General features: G+C 44.9%; 1 protein-coding gene across 1 annotated transcript in view; it reads right to left on the minus strand.

Annotated features, from left to right (window-relative positions):
• The window catches only part of PROX1 (prospero homeobox 1), an 80380-nt gene that overhangs the window by 10874 nt on the left and 50339 nt on the right, over window positions 1-19167 (minus strand). The gene's annotated exons all lie outside the window — the stretch shown is intronic.

Below are 19167 nucleotides of genomic sequence, written 5' to 3' on the forward strand. Positions count from 1 at the left end.
AATCTCCAGTCTTTCAGTACTTATCAGCTGCTTTATGTCCTGCAGGAAGTGGTGTATTCTTTCCAGTCTGACACAGTGCTCTCTGCTGCCACCGCTGTCCATGTCAGGAACTGTCCAGACCAGCAGCAAATCCCCATAGAAAACCTCTCCTGCTCTGGACAGTTCCTGATATGGACAGAGGTGGCAGCAGAGAGCACTGTGTCCATATCAAGTTATAAGTACTGGAAGTAAATTATTAATCTATATAACTTTCATGTAGCTACATGTAGGATGGTCTATATTATTAGGAAAAAAAACGAGGAAGGATTCATATTTTGGTATATTCACAAGTCTTCCTCACATTTTACGGATTATCTTCTCAAAATAACCATCTACTTTAATTTGCGCTGGAGTACCCCTTTAACTCTGAATCTCTGAATCTACATGCAAGTTTAAAGAGGTACTCTGGCAAAAAAAAAAATCATTTTCAAATCAACTGGTTTCAGAAAGTTACATAGATGTAAATTACTTCTATTTAAAAATCATCAGTTTTCTAGTACTTATCAGCGGCTGTATGTCCTGCAGGACTCTGGATTCTTCTCTCTGCTGCCACCTCTGTCTGAGACAGGAGCTGTCCAGAGCAGCAGCAAATCCCCATAGAAAACCTCTCCTGCTCTGGACAGTTCCTGACATGGACAGAGGTGGCAGCAGAGAGCACTGTGTCAGACTGGAAAGAATACACCACTTCTGCAGGGCATACAGCAGCTGATAAGTACTAAAAGACTGGAGATTTTTTAATAGAAGTAAACTAATCTATATAACTTTCTGAAACCAGTTGATTTGAAAGAAAAAGATTTTCGCTGGGGTACCCCTTTAAATATAGGAGCAGACAAAGCCTTAAAGGAGCATGTGAAAGCTACAGGCTAAGCCTTTGAAAAGGTTCATTTCCATCTCTCCTAGACCCTTCCTTGGTTTCTATAGCAATCCTATTACTATACACACTTCTGACCTACCGGTAACCTGTTGTGAATACAACACCTGGCGATGTTCTATATGGAGACGGCATGGTGGGAAGCGTCCTCACTCATGAATATGACTCACAGACAGGATGGGTCACATGCAAAGTCCTGTTTGTCGAATCCGCTAGAATTCTTTGGGCAGTAAATTTGCAAAAAAAAAAATCAATAGTGGGATTTCAGTTTCTAGATAAATAGCGGCTGGGCAGATAGTTTGTTAAACGCAACTGAGTTTTCTCATCCAGATAAAGTTGGTTTCTAAAGGGGTCAATGTGTTGCAACCAAACTATGTGGCCTTCAAACGTTCTGCTTACATCCACTACAAAGCTGGGCAAACAAACTTTAATATGATAAGGAACATTCTGGAGAGAGTTTTCCTATATTTTTCTTTTTTTAGTCAAAAATTTGCTAAATTTAGCCAAAAATTAATACAAGTAATAGAACAAAAAAAAACTGAAAAATAACCATGTTGTTTTTTGTGGGTTATAAGTATAACATATAAAAAATAATTAAGGCTGTGATTTTTTTTTCCTTTTATACAGACTAGGGGTAAAACCTGGGCTAAAGGTCACCTTCGGTCAGCATGATCCCACAGGGGTTAAGGAGTCACTTTTCTTCTCCCTATGTGACACGGGAGATATGGGAGAGGGGGGCGCAGACATCTGCTCTTTAGAAATACAAGGAGATAAAAAAGCACAAGAAATGCAAAGATGAATAAATGAACAAGCATACACAAAAGAAGCTCAGATTTGGGCATTCTTGTCTGGCAAGAAGGCAGTCACTAAGGCTAATGAAGCATTGGTGATATGGGACGTATGCCAGCGTAACAAAGAAGATGTACATCAGTTCTGCAGATGTGCCAGAGACCCCCAGAGTAAAATAATGACATAATCACCATCAGTGTCACAGACCAGACTGTACACAAGGTGAAATGGGGGAAAATAAATACAAGTCTTTAACGTCCCTCATGCATATACGCTGAGAGGAGAATCACTATTTCTCATTTGTGCCGGCCCTAAAAAACAACAGGGAGATACGGAGAACTGCCAGGACTTAATAAGTTGGAGGCTGTAAACTGGATGCAAGGATTATTAGGCAGGATGAACCTTTTGCCACGGACACATTATCACCTTTTTTTAGTGCATTCATTATTTTTACATAATGCTTTTGTTATTTATATATTTCTTTTCTGTAGTTTTTGTATTATAATTACTGTTTTTGTCAATATGTTTTTAGGCAGCTGAACTCTTCTTATCCTTCTAAAAGGGTGCAGGGCTATGTTCAGTATATATGTTTTAGTATCTTTGCAGCCATCATCTTGCCACTCGGGCCTTATAGAAATGCATGGTCCCTTGTTTCTACTCTTCTCTTACTTTTGAATAAAAAAGCGAAGAAAAAAACAGGCCCTTGTTTTCTCCTCCTTCCTTACTGCTGAAAGCATTCAGGCCTTTGTTCTTCTATTACATGATTATTGTGTGAAAAATCGTAATATTGTTCGAATTAAACGACAATCTTTCCATGTGAATGCAGGCAACGATCGAAATATTGTTTGTGTGCCGTTGAGCTTTTCAACTGAACCTAAACTCATTGTTAATCGTTGGCTGTAATTCCACATTCGTCCGCTAATCGTTCACTAATCGGCCAGTGTAATTCCACATTGTTCTTTCATTTGTTGGAATCAGATGGACTAAACAATCTTGTAACATTTGTAACTAAGGACTATTGTTTTGTGTAATATGGTCAACAATTTTATATAGCTCTAGTTTGCCATCATTATTGTTAGTCCCATCTCTGTTGTCCTCCCTTCTCATAGCTGAAAACACCCACACCTCTGTTCTCTCCTCCCTCCTTACTGCTGAAAACACCCACACCTCTGTTCTCTCCTCCCTTCTCATAGCTGAAAACACCCACACCTCTGTTCTCTCCCCCCTTCTCATAGCTGAAAACACCCACACCTCTGTTCTCTCCTCCCCCATTACTGCTGAAAACACCCACACCTCTGTTCTCTCCTCCCTTCTTACTGCTGAAAACACCCACACCTCTGTTCTCTCCTCCCTCATTACCGCTGAAAACACCCACACCTCTGTTCTCTCCTCCCCCATTACTGCTGAAAACACCCACACCTCTGTTCTCTCCTTCCTTCTTACCGCTGAAAACACCCACACCTCTGTTCTCTCCTCCCTCCTTACTGCTGAAAACACCCACACCTCTGTTCTCTCCTCCCTTCTCATAGCTGAAAACACCCACACCTCTGTTCTCTCCCCCCTTCTCATAGCTGAAAACACCCACACCTCTGTTCTCTCCTCCCCCATTACTGCTGAAAACACCCACACCTCTGTTCTCTCCTCCCTTCTTACTGCTGAAAACACCCACACCTCTGTTCTCTCCTCCCCCATTACTGCTGAAAACACCCACACCTCTGTTCTCTCCTCCCCCATTACTGCTGAAAACACCCACACCTCTGTTCTCTCCTCCCCCATTACTGCTGAAAACACCCACACCTCTGTTCTCTCCTCCCCCATTACTGCTGAAAACACCCACACCTCTGTTCTCTCCTCCCTTCTCATAGCTGAAAACACCCACACCTCTGTTCTCTCCCCCCTTCTCATAGCTGAAAACACCCACACCTCTGTTCTCTCCTCCCTCATTACTGCTGAAAACACCCACACCTCTGTTCTCTCCTCCCCCATTACTGCTGAAAACACCCACACCTCTGTTCTCTCCTCCCTCCTTACTGCTGAAAACACCCACACCTCTGTTCTCTCCTCCCCCATTACTGCTGAAAACACCCACACCTCTGTTCTCTCCTCCCTCCTTACTGCTGAAAACACCCACACATCTGTTCTCTCCTCCCTCATTACTGCTGAAAACACCCACACCTCTGTTCTCTCCTCCCCCATTACTTCTGAAAACACCCACACCTCTGTTCTCTCCTCCCCCATTACTTCTGAAAACACCCACACCTCTGTTCTCTCCTCCCTTCTCATAGCTGAAAATACCCACACCTCTGTTCTCTCCTCCCTCCTTACTGCTGAAAACACCCACACCTCTGTTCTCTCCTTCCTCCTTATAGGTGAAAACACCCACACCTCTGTTCTCTTCTTCCTCCTTATAGGTGAAAACACCCACACCTCTGTTCTCTCCTCCCTCCTTACTGCTGAAAACACCCACACCTCTGTTCTCTCCTCCCTCCTTACTGCTGAAAACACCCACACCTCTGTTCTCTCCTCCCTCCTTACTGCTGAAAACACCCACACCTCTGTTCTCTCCTCCCTCCTTACCGCTGAAAACACCCACACCTCTGTTCTCTCCTCCCTCCTTACTGCTGAAAACACCCACACCTCTGTTCTCTCCTTCCTCCTTATAGCTGAAAACACCCACACCTCTGTTCTCTCCTCCCTCCTTACTGCTGAAAACACCCACACCTCTGTTCTCTCCTTCCTCCTTATAGCTGAAAACACCCACACCTCTGTTCTCTCCTTCCTCTTTACTGCTAAAAACATTCAAGATACTATTTTTTGTGACCATTTAGTAACCAAAATACACTACAATTCTGACTAATTTTGCACCAAAAAACTAATGAATGTGCCATGTGATTCACTAGGGCCCAGATTTATCAACCTGTGTGAAAAAAAACTGGTGCATTTGCCCTTAGGTAAAATGAAAGCTGAGCTGTAAGTGGTTGCTATGGACTGATAAGTTTGGACCTGAGAGTGTTCAATGTTTTTTATGCCTAAATGGACAACATACTGATGGAATGCGCTATCGTTTTGGAGCAAATTATTGGTCTTACGTGCAACTACCATGAGGTGGTGTAAAATCTTCCACAAGCTGTGACAAATCTGTTACACAATGGGCACCAATTTGATAAATTTGGCACACCCTCCGTCTGCCCGGTCTAGGCTAAAGTTGTCTAAATTTAAAGTTTTGCCATTCAACATGCAACTTGAGTAGATCTCAGGGGGCTCACATAACCTTCAAGCCCACTGCACTAGAACGGATGATTGATAACTAAGCTTATTGATTTTTTCAATGCAGAAAAAAAGTACTGGTAAAGAAGTGATAAGGCTCCTTTCCCATCTGCATTGGAGGTTCTGGTAAGAGTCTTCAATTAAATAGTCCATTAAAATGGCCGACAAATAGTGCAAAGTGTTTCTGGTAAAATGATAGACAACTTGACGGATGTCCAATAAACACAAATATAGTCTAAAGGGGAAGTGTTGTCCACCCTGTAACTCAACACTAAAGTCCCATAGGACTTGTAGTTTAGTGCAGGCTGGATAGCCACAGGTTGGGGAACACTGTTTTAAGGGCTCCGATGGGTCATGTGATGGATTGTCACCATGTTCCCTGATCTGTCTCTTTGATGCAGCAGCGCCATGGAAATGCCAACGCAGACGTGAGCAGGGCCGAGCTGAGAGAACTGCATTTTTATCAGTTTATATCAATATTTTAACTCCACTACAATCAGTTTCACACATCGACTATTTATAGCAAACTGTGTTTATCTTAGTCTTCTAAAAATTCCTGTGAAACCATCACCTCCAAAACATAAAAAAATCAGAGAATGACAAACACAGATAAAAGAAACCTATGAGGATCAGATATGATTCCACATAAGAAAAAAAAAAGAAAAATATTCATTGGACGTCAAGCTGAAGGTCCTTACTAGAGATGAGCAAATTTAGAGTAATAACGAAGCAAAGCGCTCATCATATTGCTCCCTTTTAACTGACTCATGCTTGAAAAAGACGACGGAGGTCGTTGAAACGTCGCTATCTGACACTTTGCTGTGCTGTTTCACTATGGAATAAATCACATTTATTTTTGACTACTTCGGAGTGCTGTGGAGATTTCTGCTATCTATCTATCTATCTATCTATCTATCTATCTATCTATCTATCTATCTATTATCTATCTCCTATCTATCTATCTCCTATCTATCTCCTATCTATCTATCTATCTATCTATCTATCTATCTATCTATCTATCTATCTATCTATCTATTATCTATTTTCTATCTATGTATCTATATCCTATCTATCTATCTATCTATCTATCTCCTATCTATCTATCTATCTATCTATCTATCTATCTATCATCGATCTATCTATCTATTAATCATCTATCTATTAGCTATCTATCTATCTATCTATCTATCTATCTATCTATTAGCTAGCTATCTATCTATCTATCTATTAGCTAGCTATCTATCTATCAATCATCTATCTATCTATCTATCTATCTATCTATCCATTCTCTCTCATCTATCTATCTATCTATCTATCTATCTATCTATCTATCTATCTATCAATCATCTATCTATCTATCTCCTATCTATCTATCTATCTATCTATCTATCTATCTATCTATCTATCTATCTATCTATCCATTCTCTCTTTCTCTCTCTCTCTCTCTCTCTCTCTCTATCTAGTTGTAGGAGATGGACAGCACAACACGTCTCAGCATACGGGTGCCAGTAGAATAGGAATAAGACCAATTCCAGGGTGACTAGATGCAAGTGATGATCCACGGCATTTCAGGATCCGTGAAAAAGTGAAACAATTTATTTTTAAAAAAAGTTACAAAAAAATGCAACACAGCAAAGCTACACACGACGTTTCGGCAGAGCATCCGCCATTTTCAACTTTTTTTTAAATAAATTGTTTAACTTTTTCATGTATCCTGGAGTGCTGTGGATCTATCTATCTATCTATCTCCTATCTATCTATCTATCTATCTATCTATCTATTATTTGTCATCTATCTATTATCTATCTATCTATTATTTGTCATCTATCTATCTATCTATCTATCTATCTATCTATCTATCTCTCTCTCTCTATCTATCTCTCTCCTATCTATCTATCTATCTATCTATCTATCTATCTATCTATCTATCTCCTATCTATCTATCTATCTATCTATCTATCTATCTATCTCCTATCTACCTATCTATCTATCTATCTATCTATCTATCTATCCATCTGTGTCCCTATTATCTGTGTATCTATGTGTGTTCAGGATTAAGACTGCAGTCTACATGGCACTTGGGATGGCTCCAGCACTGTCGGTCTATTTGCTGAGATGGAATAGTTAATGTCTGAGTGATTGGTCCTGCTGGAGGATTTATACAGCGCCTGCAGGAAGCATTATTTTGTTGTGATGGAAATAAGCGTCGGGTCTGGAAAGTGCTAAAAGGCCCCGTCACCTGACAGCGGCTTTCACTGAATACGTTAGGTGTTTGCGTTGAGGCAGCTGCCTGTCTGTTCAGAAGTGACTTATGTCAGTTCTCTAAAGTGAATGTCTGCTTGAGAAAGTGAAAACACAATAGCGAGCAACCCTGAAGAGAAGCTGGAAACAAAACACTTGGCTTCGCCAGTGTCCCTTTTCATTGCTTCCAATTAAAGATTCATAAGAGCGGCTTTAATTTTTGATGAGACTTTTTTTTATATCTCTTTTGCATTACTGTATGAGCTGTGTCTACGGACGATAGTATCTACAGTTTCTTCTTAAGTACAGGGAACCTGTTGCATGAATGATTGCCATGTTTGCTGTTTAGCAGAGCAGAATGCATATGATGCCCGATCCCGGGAACACTCTGCTAACAATGATCCCGCTTTGTCAGGCCGTAGCCTCGCTTTACACTGGATATACCTCACAGTTTTCTCAAGCCGTCTGACAAGTTGAGGTCACGGGCTAAAAGACTGACACCAGTGACAGGAAGGTCAAATTGCTAAGAGTATCAGTGAAAGAGCTGACGAGAACCTTGGCCCTGAGGCTCTCCGGATACATCTTACCTGGCTGTAGGCTATCACACATTGCTTGGGAAAGTTTTCAAGGAAGCAAAGTTTTGCTTCTCATAAAACACTCAAGATAAAGTAATAATAGACCAATGGGTTGGAGCATGACACAATAGGAACTAAGATGGGCGGAAGTTAGTATGACCTGAGCACCAAATTATACCCAAAACTGGAGCCTGGTAGCCAGTTTACCTAAAAAGTGCTCCCTTAGCTTGAGAAGGACTCACATGGCACTCCCTTAAGTTGAGGAGGCCTCATATTAAGCTCCCTGAGGTTAAAGAGGCCTCATATGTCGCTCCCTTGGGTTAAGGGGGTTTCACGTGGTGCTTCCTAAGGTTGAGGAGGTTTCTTGTGACGCTCCCTTGGGTTAAGGAGGTTTCATACGATGCTCCCTTAGGTTGAGGAGGCCACATATGATGCTCCCTTAGGTTGAGGAGGCCACATATGATGCTCCCTTAGGTTGAGGAGGCCACATATGATGCTCCCTTAGGTTGAGGAGGCCACATATGATGCTCCCTTAGGTTGAGGAGGCCACATATGATGCTCCCTTAGGTTGAGGAGGCCACATATGATGCTCCCTTAGGTTGAGGAGGCCACATATGATGCTCCCTTAAGTTGAGGAGGTTTTATGTGATGCTTCTTTATGCAAATAATAAAGTTCTTCTGGAATCCCTTTGAGTCCTCCTTGAATCCTCTTATAGAAAGTCTTTCACAACACAACCTGATACTTGCACAACACTAAGAAGTATCTTCTCTTCGCCCCTTTTAGAAACGAAGAAACTGATTGATTTCCGCTCCGGACGCCAAATTAATCACTGGCAGCTGTTAGAAATGAGTCTGTACTCGGCCTATTGATAACCTTTTCTGTGTAATGAAGGATATGTGAATGTCAGACAATAGACATGGCCGACACACACTGTCTTTGAACCTTCCTCATCTCTAAAGGACAATTAATTATAAGGGCCTTAAGGGTAGGTCACAGCAAGGGAACTGCCATGGCGGTCCAAGCTCAGGCGGCCACACAGCACAATACACTAAATTCTCGGACTTGTTGAGCAGCAGAGAAGCACCGGCGTAGCCGATGCATAAGATAGAGGTGGGAAGGCGGAAAAAAGGTTTGTTTTGTATGGGACTGTTATTGCATAATTGTATTGTCAATGTGAAATCAGCCGTATACAAGACACAAGGCCGGAGCTTTTTCTTTCCTTTCTCCCATCTCTGTCTTTCCAAAAGATCCACAGGGTAGGTTACAGCCAGGAATGGCTTCTCTGTGGTGTATTAAAAAGGATGGTCTTTTCACCAAATCATTTCACAGATGCAAAACAGGCCAACACAAAGAGTTTAGACTTTTCTCCTACATTAAATAGAGTAACTGATAAGGTCAGACATATGATACCTAAAGACATGAATCTGTGAACTCTTGAAGTCAAAGGACTGCTCTGTGCACAATCTTTCAAAGGAAAGAGATCACAGAGCTCCACTGAATCCCCTTTAAACTTTATGAAGCAGGAGGAGAGAAAGCTCTAAGTAGGGAAGCTTGACAGAAGAGCCTTGAACTATTTTCTGAAGGAAAGATGAGACCCTCCCTAGGCTGCCACAAAACATCTTTTTTTTCCAAAGCCTCTTCTGAACTTTGATATGTGCCAAGACACTGCTATTGAAAGCTGTATAATTATGTGCTATAGCCACTGTAGAAAATGCTTTGTTCACCTCAACAAAGAACAATAAGGAAAGTAAAGCAACATTACACTGTATCTTTTTCTTTAAGGATGTTGAAAAAAAAAAAGGTCACGATTTGGTAGAACTAATAGAGACATTGAGTAAGGAGGCTTAAAGTGGATCTCACAGGGGATTCGGATTGGAGCCAATAACACACACAAGAAAAAAAAGACAAGAGGGAGACACTGGGGTAATGACTGACGTTAAAACAAAGACTACGGACCTCGGTGCCCACTTCGTTTCAGTGGTCGGTGAACATCTAGGGGCACAATGAAGAAGTGGCACAAAGAAACACAATTATTGGACGGAAAAGCAATCTGGCCGACAAAGCGGTGACTCGGATGTGGCGGCTTTGTCTGACTTTTTGTGCTCCCGAGAGCGCTACAGGTGAGATTACAAAGGAGTAATTTGCGTTTGATGAGGAAATACTAGTAACGTTTGGAGGACAGCGAGACGAACGAAAACTAACGCAGTCGACGTGAGCGGCTTCTGGAGTGATTCCCTAATATAATGGTATCTTTAGAACCACCATCACTAAATGTAAGAAGCTTCATAATAAACTGCAGGATCGTAGGACTGCCTGATGTCTTCCTGTCCGACTACAGGCTGCTAGTACCATGCATGGCTTTTACACTATAGACTATGGAAGAGAAGCCTTCACCACAAACCTTTGGCACTCTCAGCATCCCTGGAGAGGACATGGTGAGGCTTATAGTTTTTCAGCACCTGCAGGGCCATGGGTTTGAGATCGTCTGTATTATCTAATAACACCTCTATAGGATAGGCAATGCGATTCTGAGTCCTTTTTGTGGAGCACATTTATTATACAAAGGTATTAGAGAAATACTTAAAGTTACTAATATTTTAACAAGCCCACTAATAATGGAAGGTGTCACTATTGATGGCTCTCTTCTCCAAGGCTATGTTCAAACACCATCATTTTTTGGCTGCTTAATGGCGATCTTTGAGAGTCCAAATATTGGCCGTTGTTTCACAATGACATCCATTATTTGTAAAATAACGGACGGTATTTGGACTCAGATGACCATTAGGCAGCCAAAAAATCATGGAGTGTGCACATAGCCTTGAAGGGAATGTGTCATTATAAAAAGTCCTGTTGTTTAAGGGGGAACTACTCACTGCTCCTGACCTATTTGTTTTAGTAAATCCTTGAATTTCCCATCAAACAATGATTCTGGGTAATCTTTCCTTATAAATCTGTGATCTGCCGTTCCTCGGTTATTCCTACTATAGCCTCAATAGCCAACTCAATGTTACCAGTTTGTGGTGTGTCCATACACTGCATGACACTATCCAATCAGAGCTGACGGTGTCACAGTGTAGGGGCACACCCCCAATCGGTAACACCCAGTTGGCTATTAAGTCATACATTTTAAGTAAAATACTGGAACAACACATCACAGAGCACACATTTTTTTTAGACAGAGCAAACTTGTCATTTAACTACCTGTATATAAAATAATCCTGAAATCTTTTTCATTCTGATCACTAAGCCTAATAATAAGATGAGACTTCCTGTTCTTAAGAGAAAACTTTTCAACAGTCTCCGTGATGTGATAGTAAGGGAATGGTGACACCTGTATATAGATAAAGTGGGATCAGACCAGTCACAATAGGTGATTGTCACCCAGCCACGCCCTGCCTGCACAATGACCTCTACACAGGTTACAGAGCCTGCCTACAAAACTTCCCAATAGAAATTAATAGGAGCCTCTCTGATCTATTGTGCCTGTATCTAAAACGTAAAGCAGTTCAGACAATGCAGCTGCCTCATAATAACATACTAAAATGAATTAGAAAAAGAAATGTACAGCAAGAAAACAGAAACAGATAAGAAAAAAAACAGCCATTACAACCTAGGTGGTACATTCCCTTTAAGCCCTTTAAGAATGGGCCTTGGAGATTCTTGCATTTTATTGCAATGATCAGTAATGGGAAAAGTCAGAAACCAGTCAGTACCAATGTAGTCCCTGGTGTCAGTGCACACATCATATCAGTGAGCTGATACAGGGTGATATGTCCATGACACACACAACTAATACACTGTTCTATCATATAAAAAGCTCAGCTAAGAGGAGACCAGTAAATGATTTCCATTGTTAATTAAGTCTATAGCTTGTTCTCTGTTTTTTTTAATAAATGTGATGAATAAACTGACTATTACTTTAATAAAAATTCCACAACTAGACCCCATGTGTGATATCCGGAGTGAGGTCCCATCCACCTAGTCATATGGCTGCAATGTATGCAAACAGCACTTCAGCCTTTGGGTGAAATGGTCTACTGAACATGTCAATGTCACATTGAACGACTTGTCAGCATTGTTTACATACAGCCATGAGATTCTACACAGAGGGGTAGCAGCCTACAGTAATCTACACTACAGGTTACCATCAGTAGCGGATCATAATAGGTACATTTCGGGCGGTAGCCCGGGGCCCTGAGCTCCTGGGGGGCCCATGACCACCCAAACAGACTTATACTTTCAGTGGTGTACTGTCTCCTGTCTACAGTTCTGCCATTATTTGCAAAAACAGTTTTTTAACTGCAATTTTGCACAAATCAGGGAATCATGATATCTATGCTGTACTATGAACACTAATGCTGCCACAGTTACAGTGGGTTGGGGGGCCCAGGCTTGGTGAACAGCCCGGGGCCTATGGTAAAATCAATCCGCCCCTGGTTCTGTAACGCCCGGAGTAGTGGATCCACTGGACCAGCACCAGCGATGGCACAAACCTCACCAGGGAGCGGAGTCTAAGGGGCCGCTGGTTTTCACCAGAGCCCGCCGCAAGGCGGGATGGACTTGCTGCGGCAGGCGACCCCCAGGTCGCTACCCCTGGCTTGGTTGCTGGTGTCGGCAGGCGAGGCGTGGCAGGAGATGGCACAGGCAATAGTCTGCAGATGAGAGAGCACGTGACAAGCTGGACACAGGAACAGGTGGAGTGACAGGGGAACAGGAACCAGGAACAGGGACTAGGGACCAGGTAACGGACAGGACTCAGGAACAGGGACTAGGGACCAGGTAACGGACAGGACACAGGAACAACAGGGAGCTGGGCCAAACGCTATGGGAAGCATGTAGAGGCTCCAACACAGGGGACAGGGCATGCTGGGATTTATAGGGGAGTGATTAGGTGCAACTACCAATTAGGAGCGCACTGCCCCTTTAAATCTGAGACAGCCGGCGCGCGCGCGCCCTAGGAGGCGGGGACGCGCGCGCCGGCCGGCACAGCGGGAGACAGGAGCGTGGAGAGGTGAGGCGCCCCCCGGGGCCGAGGTGATAGCAGCGCCGGGTCCCCGACTATGGACACCGGCTGCTGCATGGGGCAGGAAGCGGTCGCGGCGGCGGCCCGGAACGCGGGGCGCCGCCGCGGCCGTGACAGTACCCCCCCCCTTTGGCCTCCCCCTCTTTCTTGCCTGCAGATGGCACAGGAAGCCACAAAGTCTTTGACATCTTGAAACAGACTAGGCCACCAGTAGTGGCGAGAGATCCGTTGGCCGGTCTTACGGACTCCAGGGTGCCCGGCCTCCAACGAGGAATGACCCCACTTCAAAATACCTCTTCGAAGCGCAGGGTGAACATGAGTCTTTCCGGGGGGTACTCTCTGAAGCGAGGAGGTGACGACTGGTGCTAGGCGATCAGGCGGTAAAACATGGCAAGGGACTGTGGGTCTGTGGACGAGGACCTTCTGTAAGTTCTTCCGGTGGTGAGAGGACACGACCTTAGTCTTGGGTACGGGGAGAGGGTACACCTCTGCAGAGAAGGCATCCGCCGAGTCTTGGTCTTCTGCCGGTAGGCCGGATAGAGGCTTGGCCGGGACAGGAAATGACATAATACACTTGGTCTGAGGTGACTTGAGACACTGGTGGGAACAGTCCTGACCCCAAGTGAGAATCTCCCCGGTTCTCCAGTCCAGCTGAGGGGCATGTTCTTGTAGCCACGGGAGTCCCAGGAGGACCGCGGGGGAAGAATGGGGCAGGACGTAGAAGGATATCTCTTCTTGATGTGAAGGACCCACCTGGAGGACTAAAGATGCGGTCTGGTAGTACACACGGTCGGTAAGAATTTCGCCCGTGACCGAGGAGATAGTCAGGGGCCTGGCTAGTCGGGTCACGGGTAGCCGCCATCTTTGGACCAATGTTGCCGCAATAAAACTGCCTGCTGACCCAGAATCGAGGAAGGCAGTAGTCTGATGATTTCGTCCTGAGAGAGTCCGGATGGAAACTGGCATAGACAGACTTGGAATGGTGGCATTCACACCTAGGGACACCTGTCCCACCGGACCTAGGTGCGAGCATTTTCCGGATGTTTGGGGACGTAGGGGACATCCCAGCCGGAAGTGATCGGAACCACCGCAATAGAGACAGAGATTCTGCTCCAGGCGCCGGATTCTTTCATCAGGCGTCAGGTGAGCCCGTTCCACCTGCATAGGAATCTCAGGAGAGGGTTGGGACATCGAAAGGTCAGGATTCTGGAAAACCGGCGCCAGCTGGGGATGGCGACGGGAACGGGTTAGTAAATGTTCATGCCGAACCTCCTCCTCCCTCTCCGAAAAACGAGTATCAACTCGGGTGGCCAGTAGAATGAGTTCGTTCAGGGAGGTAGGCAGGTCTCGGGCAGCGAGCACGTCTCTCACACGACTAGACAGGCCCTTCTTGAAGGTGGCCAATAGGGCGGCCTCGTTCCAGTCCAATTCGGCTGCCAGGGTGCGGAACTGGATGGCGTAGTCACCAACAGAGGAGCTGCCTTGAGAGAGGTTGAGGAGAGCAGTCTCGGCTGAAGAAGCACGGGCAGGTTCCTCAAAGACGGAGCGAAACTCGAATAGGAAGGCCCGGAGATTGGCAGCAACTGGATCATCACGGTCCCACAGTGGCGTGGCCCAGGCCAGGGCTCTACCTTCTAATAGGCTGATGATGAAAGCCACTTTAGAGCGCTCGGTGGAAAACTGACTACTCAAAAGTTCAATGTGCATGGTGCACTGAGTCAAGAATCCTCTGCACAACTTAGAGTCCCCAGAGTACTTGCTTGGGAGGGCCAGTCGGAGTGAAGAAGAAGCGTCAGGAGGTGGTGTGCGCTGGGCAGTAGTCTGCTGCTGTAAGGCGGCAGTGAGTTGCTGGATCTGCTGTGACTGCTTCTGGATTTGTTGCGCCTGCTGAGTGACCACTCTGGCGACATCACGGAGATCAGGCACCTCGCCGGGATCCATGGTTGGAGCCTACTGTAACGCCCGGAGTAGTGGATCCACTGGACCAGCACCAGCGATGGCACAAACCTCACCAGGGAGCGGAGTCTAAGGGGCCGCTGGTTTTCACCAGAGCCCGCCGCAAGGCGGGATGGACTTGCTGCGGCAGGCGACCCCCAGGTCGCTACCCCTGGCTTGGTTGCTGGTGTCGGCAGGCGAGGCGTGGCAGGAGATGGCACAGGCAATAGTCTGCAGATGAGAGAGCACGTGACAAGCTGGACACAGGAACAGGTGGAGTGACAGGGGAACAGGAACCAGGAACAGGGACTAGGGACCAGGTAACGGACAGGACTCAGGAACAGGGACTAGGGACCAGGTAACGGACAGGACACAGGAACAACAGGGAGCTGGGCCAAACGCTATGGGAAGCATGTAGAGGCTCCAACACAGGGGACAGGGCATGCTGGGATTTATAGGGGAGTGATTAGGTGCAACTACCAATTAGGAGCGCACTGCCCCTTTAAATCTGAGACAGCCGGCGCGCGCGCGCCCTAGGAGGCGGGGACGCGCGCGCCGGCCGGCACAGCGGGAGACAGGAGCGTGGAGAGGTGAGGCGCCCCCCGGGGCCGAGGTGATAGCAGCGCCGGGTCCCCGACTATGGACACCGGCTGCTGCATGGGGCAGGAAGCGGTCGCGGCGGCGGCCCGGAACGCGGGACGCCGCCGCGGCCGTGACAGGTTCCCATACACCTAATACTAATGTCAGTCTTAGGTGTATAGGGGCCTTGCGAGTCTTCACTGACAAATGGCAGAAGGGTCGGTTGTGCTGGATTTTTGCCAACCTTTTTGTTCTTGGAGAGATAAGCCAGATCTATCTGACTGCAGTTTACCCCCTATCCATAGAGAACACAAGAACATTTGGTGGTGTCAAATATTCATGTGTATTAGGACGATGAGAGAGACACTTATGCAAGATGTATGGGCGCCTTAAAGAGTACCTGTCACTAAAAATAACTTTTAAAGTTATTGATCCCACTGGGTGTCACTGCTGAGACCTGCTGGGATCGGGAGATATAGCCGAGGAGAGGACACGGCAGAAGCACGATCCACTCCCCACCAGCCTACTTTGACCATGAAAGCAATCTCATAGACTTCCATTGACGGACAGAGCTGTATTTGAGATACGGCCGGAGAGGGAATGTTCCGGCTGCCGCTGTCTCTCCCGGGCTTTATCTCCTGATCAGAGCGGGTGCTGCTGCGATCAATAACTTTTGACATATTAAAAGTTATTTTGATGACAGCCACTCTTTGAGATAGACCAATCATTTAGTCTTGTAAAAGCATTCTGTTTTCCAAGTATTCTGATTCCCTGAAGAGGTCTGGTACGACACAGTCCAGAGTTTTATTCTAGATTTCTCCAGACAATTGTAACACCTGGAATGTGGAAGGATTACAAGACTAATCGACAGCCGATTCAGCTTGTTCAGATTTATTCATCTCCACTCCTTATCAGTCCAGTGAAAAGGTGGCCGCAAATAGTCATCCCTCTACTACATTACTCTTGGGCAGAGGTGGGGGTCTCAGCTCCCAGCCCGGCTCCATTTGACATATGTGACTGACATGTCACAAAAAGCTAAACTTCTGTAGTATATTCTAGTATATTCCCACAGTTTAAATCTCTCCACTTATCCCAACCCGTCATGTCATTTGCCGTTTCTTATCACCAGACACTTAACATTGTACATGGGCCTCGTACATTCAATCTTAATTATTCCCACAGTGAATTCTGCATCTCCTCTTGGGGGTGTCAAAATGTGAACATGAGCAAGGAGCAGTTATCCCGAATACTGGTCATCAACAAAGGATAATGGCAGCCATTGTATTCTTGTGCTGTAAGCACCTCTGGGCATTGGCCATAAGGCTACAGCTAAAAATGACAAGGCCAGAATCTTCTCCTGCATCTAATGTGACTTTGCTTTTAAGTGCCTGACGCAGGGCAAACTGCAGGGAATGGCGAGTCAGCGGCACAGTTTATGATGGGACAAGTTCACTGCTTAATCATTGCCAGTACTTAACCTATATCACAAGTGTAAGTGAAAGTCAAGTAGATTTGAAAAGCACGCCGGGGTACGAGAGCCGTATAAGGGGCAGGCTGGTGATTTCAGAGGAAACAGCCTCGTATCGGAGGTTTAATCGCAGCCAAGGATCAGCAAAATGTGTCTGGAAGGAGCGGACGAGGCTAAATATGGCAAATGCTCAGTTTGCTAAAAAACCCACTGTATCCAATTTCAAAGCTGGCTGACGAATTCTGTTCTTTCCAGAAGGAGTAAGGAGGAAGGTTAATGTCACATTCAGAAAACACATAGACGCCATCAGCTGTCGCGCACGCAATTAACACGGATGACGCACCATGACGTATGACAAATCCGAGTGGGCCATAGAAAGGGCGGAGGTACAGGTAGAGCTGTCCTAGGGTGCTGTGTGACTGTGGGAGGAGTAGGACCCACTAGTGACATCAATTCCATTATAATAATATAAAGGAGAAGTTTGGCAATTCTGAAATTAAGTATGAACTTAACTCTCTCTATGCCTGCGGTGAGCGGCGGGACCAGCCTTGTGACCCCCATTGCCCTCCGGGGTATACACGTAACAATCCGGCTGATAGACTAGCTGCTCAGCCAGTCAGTGACTAGGGCGGGACGCTGCTATAGTCACTCATTGGCTGAGCGGCAAGTTCCTCAGCCAGGACAGGCATTTCCCCCCGAGTCGTGGCATCATCACAACTCGAGGAAATATTTATTCCGTCGGGGGTCCCGAGGCCGGATCCACTGCTCACCATGGCCATGGGGACATGTAAGTGCGTATCCCTGATCATAATTCCCCCCTGACAGGTTTTCAAAATCTCCAGACTTCTCCTTTAAGTGAATATTCCTGTTTTTAAAGGTTATTCCACCTACGAAACAAATTCTGTTATTGCTTTAGTGCATCTACAACTGTATGAAGCGACTTTGCAAGAAGTGTTGAATGGAGATCTCCTATTGTTTGTGTCTACAGTCCATGTGCTTCCATGGTGACAGACCACAAACAATCCCTGTGTAGTCTGATTCTGCAGCAGTCCTTCCTTCTCTGTGTCCTCTACTTCTTATTGCTGTATATTCTGTGGGATCAGACTACACTGATTTGTTTTCACTCTTTTACCATGGGACAAGCGTAAGGGCTGTTGACACACAACTATAGTGGTAACCTCAGGGACATCATGTGTCACCATGCAGCCTACTGTACATAGCTCCGCCATGTATATGAGGCCTAAGGATGTAATATAAACCAGGTTAATGTAAGTAACTATAAAATTCACACTGCAGGTAGAGAATGGTGCGCACAGTGCAGTATTAATGACATCCTTGTAATTGGACATTTCTTTATTTAGTTGCTGTAGTGGAACTTTTTATTGTATTGCTCAAGGCAAATACTTTTAATAAAGACCAACGCAGAAATGTCGCAGGACAGAACATTCATCTCTAGAAATGATCTGGGCCTATAAATGTTTTACTTATTTCTACAACTATTGAACAAATTGAGACAAAATGGAAATTCTACATTTCGAAATATTATTTTATAATTATTTTAGAATATTCATTTTTCATGCTTATGCGTTGTATGTTCACCCATGTACCAATGACTTTAGGTTTTTCTCTGCTACGCAACATGGCTACAATACTGTTTCCTCGGAATATGTGTTAGAGCGCTAATGGATAATAAATCTGCCAGGAGATGGCAGGACACACCCCCTTCCACTAAGCCACACCCATTACCCATACAAATATTGTAGGTGGTGCAGAAAGTTTGCAACTAATGGTGCGTTTACATGGACAGATTTATCTGACTGATTATTGAAACCAAAGACAGAAATGGATTTAAAAAAGGAGATATCTCAGTCTTTACTTTATGACCTGTTCTCTGTTTATAGTCTGTTGCTGGCTTTGGCTTCAGTAATCTGTCCGATAAATCTGTCTGTGTAAACACACCCTAAACAGCGGGAGAAAATTTGTGTAAAATGTAGATAACATCCCTCTATAGGGTCAGTTCACTGGTTCCTGCCTAATGTAGAATCTCATGACATACATGCTAAGCTTTTCCATACAACTCCATTTTATGAGAATTCAAAAGTGTGTCCTTTTGGCTTCCATCAGTTTGGTACATTACAAAAAAGCAGCAGACTAGGCCACACAACAGTATGCAGCAGGAAACCGTACAGTAGATTTTTGTTTACATTGGCCCCATATTAATGATATATGTCACTATATGGAATCCATTAGTGACTTCTGACAACAAAAGACGTGGACAGTCTTAACAGTGTTCTCAACAGAACTATGTAAATAAGGATTACAAGGCATGCTGAATAAGAGTTGCAAATTGTAATCTGAAGAGACTTAAACTAGAGTTTC

The sequence above is a fragment of the Dendropsophus ebraccatus genome, chromosome 15 (assembly GCF_027789765.1).
Source record: "Dendropsophus ebraccatus isolate aDenEbr1 chromosome 15, aDenEbr1.pat, whole genome shotgun sequence".
In the NCBI taxonomy this organism is placed as follows: Eukaryota; Metazoa; Chordata; class Amphibia; order Anura; family Hylidae; genus Dendropsophus; species Dendropsophus ebraccatus.